Consider the following 6,213-nt stretch of genomic DNA (forward strand, 5'->3'; position numbering starts at 1 on the left):
ATATATATATACAATGTATGCTACTATGTGTATTAATTTGTGCTTTTCAACAGTAGAGAGATTGTGCTAGACCCTTGGAGTCAGAGATGAAGTGACTGCATGGTCTCTCCAAGACTTAGGTGCCCTGGCAACATTTCAGTAAAGATGCAGCCAGCTGCCTACACTGCCAGAAGCTCTGTTAAAAAGATGCCTCATGGATCTTTTTCTAGAAATCTGAGCAAGAAGCACAGAACATTTCCGTTCACTAGTGCGTGGTAAAAGCCAGCAAATGCAGTTGGTGTTTTCACTGCGTCCTGTCTCACGCCAGTCTCCTCGCACCCTGACTTTACAGAAGGCCTATCGCTTCCTTTCCTCCTGCAGCTCCCCTCTCCCCAGAGGAGGACCCTGCAGAAAGCAGATTCTCTACCTGAAACTGATTCCTTTCGCTTAAACTGTGGTAAAAGAATCATTAATATGACAAACGCAAAACAAGATTCTTCCTTTTCTCTGTTTTGTTTTGTTTGCGGTGCTAGGGATCTAACTGAGGGCCTGAGCTATATTCCTTGCCTGCAGTCTTCCTTTAAACAGGTAACTATCCCTCAGGAAGGAAAAAAAAAGTCACTTTACAATCAAGTACTTACAAAGTATCTATTGCTGTGGTGAATTTTTTCAATTCCTTTAATTTGGAACACAAAGTTTCAGATGGGGTTGACACAGTAGCCCTAAACCCACCTCTGCTCAAGGTCTAGTTCTGACTGCTTTGGCTAACAGTATTAGTGAAAAAGGGCAAATTAAACACAGATTTAGTAATTATTCCTGGGGACATGAATTCACATATCTATGTGTAAATTACTATTATAAACCAGCCTTTTAAAAATAATTTTTAAAAATAATACAGTGATTAAATCTCGGTTATCACAAACTAGGCACAGTTATGACCAACTGGACACATTGTGAAGAACAGTTTTACTATCATGAAAGTAGAATCCTGTAACTTGGAATGAAATAATCGGACACAGCTGGTTATGGAGGTGCACACCTATAATCCCAGCAAGAAGGCTGAGGCAGGAAGATCACCAAGTTTGAGCCCAGGATGGGCAACTTAGCAAGAATCTGTCCCAAAATAAAAAATTAAAAAAGAGCTGGGCATGTAGCTCAGTGCAAAGGCCTTGGTTGGGTTCAATTCCTAGCACCAGATGGAGTTGGGGGGAGAATGCATGTGAAAAGTTTAAAGTGGAATGTTTTATGGGTAAGAGGAAAAGCAGTATTTCCAAATTAAAGTTATTTTATAAAGTATGCTATGATTTTCTTTCCTTTTTTAATACTGAGGATTGAATCCAGGACCCTACCCATGCTGGGCAAGTACTCTTACCACTGGCCTACATCGCCAGCTCTTTTTTAAAATTCTGAGACAAGGGTTCATGAAGTTGTACAGGCTGGTGAACTGCTACCCTCTTGCCTCTGTCTTCCAAGTAATCATGGATGTGTACCGTATGCCTGGTGTGACTTTTTATTTTTGTGTGTGCTGGGGACTAAACCCAGGACCTCAGGCATGCTAGCCAACTACTCTTCCACTGAGCTAATTCCCAGTAAGTATGTGACTTTAAATTAGTATGGATATATTTATTTAGCTTCAGAGTGCAGAGAACTGAGGCCGGTGCCTTAGGCATGCTAAGCCAAGGCTTGAGCACTGAGCTGCATCCCTAATCTCTGTACCTAAATTTAAATGCACATTTTGCTAGTGGGTATTTGATTTTATTTGGTATGCTTACCTACACACCTAAAAGTACAGATATTTTCAACTTAAAAAAAATTTTTTTGGACTTTTTTTTTTTGCTTTTTGAGGGGTCATGCTATGTAGTGTAGGTTGGCCTTGAACTCACTCTGTAGCCTAGACTGGCCTCAAACTCACAGTCATCTTCCTGCCTCAGCCTCCCAAGTGATAGGATTACATGTGTGCACCACCACACCCAGCTTTTTTGGACTTTTCCCATAGGGAAAATTTGATATTTGAGACTGTGTTATAGTCGGACAATAGGGCATAAGTTGAACTTCAATAAAATTAAATTGATTCACGTAAGTGGTCTACTGAGCACTTAACCAAGTCGTACTGTTTGTTCCCTTCTACCAGAGGCATAAGAAACTGGAAAGCTTGATCCTACAGAGTGGCTTGTTCCGCCTCCATTTACCAGTCTTTCTGAGACCGTACCATGAAGCACGTCAACAGCCGGGGCTGCGGTTCTCTCCTGGAACCTGTTAATCCCTCTTTTGAATCAGGGATCACAGCAGACCGCAGCCCCGCATGGGAAGCCACACCCAGAGGGGGCCACACCTACAGCACCCACACGGCACCCTCCGTTCGGGTACTGTCCCGTGAGGCCTGAGTCTTCCCTAATAAGCAGGCCCTACGCTGGCTGCCGCTCTCCACCGCTGCGCCCAGCCCCAGCTGGGATTCTCTAAAAGTCCTGCTGCTTCTGCAGCCTGCACCATGCACTTACAATTCAGTGCACCCAGAATGCTTTGCGGATAGTGTTTCTCTCTCTAAAAGAATTCGGAGAACAGGGATCAAGAGTAACAATTCTTTTACGTTCCCCCAGAGTTGATTGGCACTCGATTAACTCTTTTTTATAATTTTAGAAAACTGGTCTGAGTACGTGCTTGCAGTACGCGTGGACTACATTCATTGTGGGGAGCCGGCCCGCTGTCACAGCGCAGCTTAATTCTTCCTCCCCCTCCTGCTCCCCGTCACTAGATCAAATGTCATCTAACGACACTGTGTCATTTCAAGGGAAGGATGCAAAGGGCTCTGGTCAAGGACAAACTAAAAGAAAAACAGGAGTCGTGTCTATTGCAAACCCGTTTCTGGCAAGGCTGCTGCCTCTGAGACCTTCAGAATATTCACCTACCGGCCTGAATCCCACAGCGGGCTGCTGGCAGCCGGCCCACAGCCCGGGGCCCAGCGTGGAAGGCGGGCACTGGCTCCTAACTCGTGTCCCTGCACCCACACTCCGATCGACTAACATGACCGCCCGGGACACCGCTAGTCAGGCTGTGTCCCTCCCCTGCTCTGATCCTCTGATCCGATCGTTGTCGTGAGGCTGAGTCCCAGCAGGAAACAGATGGCATAAAGTGGGTGAACTGAGGAAGTCTCTACGCAAACTGTTTACAGTGGTGGGGGTTGGTGTGGGAGCCCACAGGGCGTGCAGCACCGGAGCTGGGAGCTCGGGATCCCCTCCTAAACCGCAAGGTGTGAAGGCAGGAGCGGAGAGGGAGACGGGAGCTCCACGGAGCAGGCACCCCAGAGGAGAGGCGCCCCTCAGCCCACAGGAACTCACACCACCTGCAGGAGGGAAGAAACACGCGGTCTCATTCCTCTGCCTCCTTTTCACCTCCTAGCAATCCTTGCAGGGCCAGGCTGAACCAGCAGCACTAGCAGAGGAGTCCGGTCAGCGGTCAGCGCAGGTCCACCCCCTGGGGCACATCTACACAGCAGGGGGGGCAAGGGTGAGGGAAATCCTGGAGGCAAATGGAAGGTCTCCAGCCAAATGGCTTCCTGTCTCAGTGGGGGCGTTTTTCATAATGTACTACACAGCCTATAAGGCCCTATATGAGCCGATCTCATTTCCTGTTCTCCTGCTTGGTAACCTCCTCACTCACCAAGCACTCTCCTGCCACAGGACCTTTGCATCTGCTGCTTTCTCTGCCCAGAACACTCTTCCATCACATCTAGGTGTGACCTGCCTCCCACATACCTCTGATCTCAGATCAAACGTAACATCATCAGTTTTCCCTCACTACCATTCCTGGAGCACCCTATCCCTTTACGCTGCTTTATTGTTCTCTACATCATGTCTGTCTGTCTGTCTTCCCCTCCCTCCATTTTGTGGTGCTATGGATCGAACCCAGGTTCTTAGGCATGCTGAACACTGTCACCTAGCTACACCCCATCCCTGATTTTTTTTTTTTCCTTTTTTAATTGACTGCCTCTCTAACCTGGAACAAGTTTCCTAAAAACATCAAATTGATCTCCTTTATTCATGGACTGATAACAAGCACCCAGAGCAGTGCTCAGCACATAAAAGGAACTAAAGCATTTGAGGAATGAATCGATGGAATAGAAGGACCCATAACAAACTTCTTTGCACTGTTTATAAGATTATCAAAAGTTGTTTCAAAAGTTGTTTCATAAAGCCTCCTGATAATCAGGTAGGAATTGAGCATTTGTTTTTACGGCAATGGCACAAAACTGAATAGTTAGCAAATCACCACGAGTAAATGGAAGTTTTGATCAAGACCAAAAAGATAGCTCGGTTTGGTGGCACACACCTGTAATCCCAGTACTCTAAGAGGCTGAGGCAGGAGGATTGCAAATCCATGCCCAGGCCAGGCAATAAAGCAAGACCCTCTCAAAATAAAAATTAAAAAAAGGCCTGGGAATGCAGTTCAGCATGAAGGCCTGGGTTCAGTCCTGTGGCCACCGCCAAAGATAACAGTATTCTCTGTGAACAACTCTTCCTTACAAGTTGTTATTTCTGATCAATGTATCCTTACTACCCCACCAACCAGTACTTCTCTAAATCTCTGTCTTCTCCTATGTAAAATGTATAGGAACTAATAACAGATACAATGTTTTTTGTTTGTTTGTTTGTTTTGAGACAGGGCATAGCTATGCAGTTCAGGCTGGCCTTCAATTCACTAGCCCTCCCTGGCCTTAAGATCATAGCCATCCTCCTGCATCAGCCTCCTGAGTGCTGGGATTACAGGCGTGCACCACCATGCCCAGCTGGCTTCACTTCTGAAAGATGCTCTACAACCATCAAGACCCAGCACCCTTCCCGGCATGGGCCTTGACCTCCCCCTCTTCAGATGAGAACATAGTGTCCATTTTGAATTGCTCATTATTCCTACTCAAAATATAAGTACGTGCTTCAGCGAAGCAAGCAAGAACTCAGCAATCTTCTTAAAAAAAAAAAAAAAAAAAAAAAAAAAAGCCGTATACATAAATGGGAAACAGCAGATTAGAAAAGCTCCTGAAAACAGGTTTCTTTTATTTGCCTTTCTTAACCATGAAAATCTGAGGCAAGAGGCTGGCAAATTTAAGCCCAACCCCAGGCAATTTAAGTGACTCGGTGACCCTGTCTCAAAATGAAACTTCAAGAAGGGCTGGGAATGTCGCTCAGGGTGAAGGCCCTGGGTTCAATTCCTGGTCTCTGCATTAACAGACCAACCTCTGATACCCTTTGCTCCCCTGGCATTCCAGCCAGACCCCTATCTGCTAGGTCAATTCAAGCAGCTAGGAGAAAGGTAATTCCCAAGGCTGGGGCTGGAGGTAACCCCATAGTCAAAGGCCAGGACAAAAGCAAGAGGCCTGATCTGGATCAGTTCAACAATCCATCATTTGGGAACACTGCAAAGATCCTGTCGGATTTTCACTGACGGCAGACTTTTTTGCAATCTTTGGTCAAAAACTTCTGTAGGACACAATGGTGAGTTAACTAACCTAGAGACCTAGATTCAAAACATAAAGGTTTCCAAGAAACGTAAATCTCCAGTTAAAATACTCCCTGTGCTCCTGTGTATGACCATATATTGAAGTCCTTGTTTTTGTTAAAATTTGTATTTACAGCTATAACTGTATAATGACTGCTGTTGATTGTGCCTAAATAGAGGCTTCCAGCTTCAGGTATGAAAGACAAAGCAGGTCCCTCCAAGGTTAAGCCTGGAGACTGATCTTACTAAGAGATCTTATTTTAGTAAGCAACTGGACGCTTATTTATTAGTGCTGAAAATAATCATCTGACCACTGCTCCTCGCCACAGATGGATAAACAGCTCTACAACTAACTTGGGAACAATTCCAATTGCAGAATGAGAAGGAAAAAAAAAAAGAAACTACAGTTCACTACTCATTCCCTCAAACATTTCATAACGACAGGCTGGACGCTGCCTCTCGGCCTTCGTGAGGACAAGCGGTCCAAAATCCATACTTCAAACGTCAGCGCTTCCCAAAGCGCCCCGCTTTCCGATCTTCCCTCAACCGGATTCTCGCTCAGCGATTGCTCTGTTTTTGTACTTCCAGCCGTTAACACTGCGTCCAACCCAGAGCTGGCCCCAAGTGACACCAACGCGCCGATCACGCGCAGGCCCCAACCTGGCCTGCAGGTCAGAGGGGAACCGGCACGAGACGGCCTAAAGCAGCCCGGCCGCTGCGTGCGCTCCGCCCCCCAGAGCAGGG

General features: G+C 46.2%; 1 protein-coding gene across 2 annotated transcripts in view; it reads right to left on the bottom strand.

Moving 5' to 3' along the window:
• The window catches only part of Fntb (farnesyltransferase, CAAX box, beta), an 81,620-nt gene that overhangs the window by 74,439 nt on the left and 968 nt on the right, over positions 1-6,213 (bottom strand). The window lies entirely within an intron of this gene.

The sequence above is a fragment of the Chinchilla lanigera genome, unplaced genomic scaffold (assembly GCF_000276665.1).
Source record: "Chinchilla lanigera isolate Chin_1 unplaced genomic scaffold, ChiLan1.0 scaffold00065, whole genome shotgun sequence".
In the NCBI taxonomy this organism is placed as follows: Eukaryota; Metazoa; Chordata; class Mammalia; order Rodentia; family Chinchillidae; genus Chinchilla; species Chinchilla lanigera.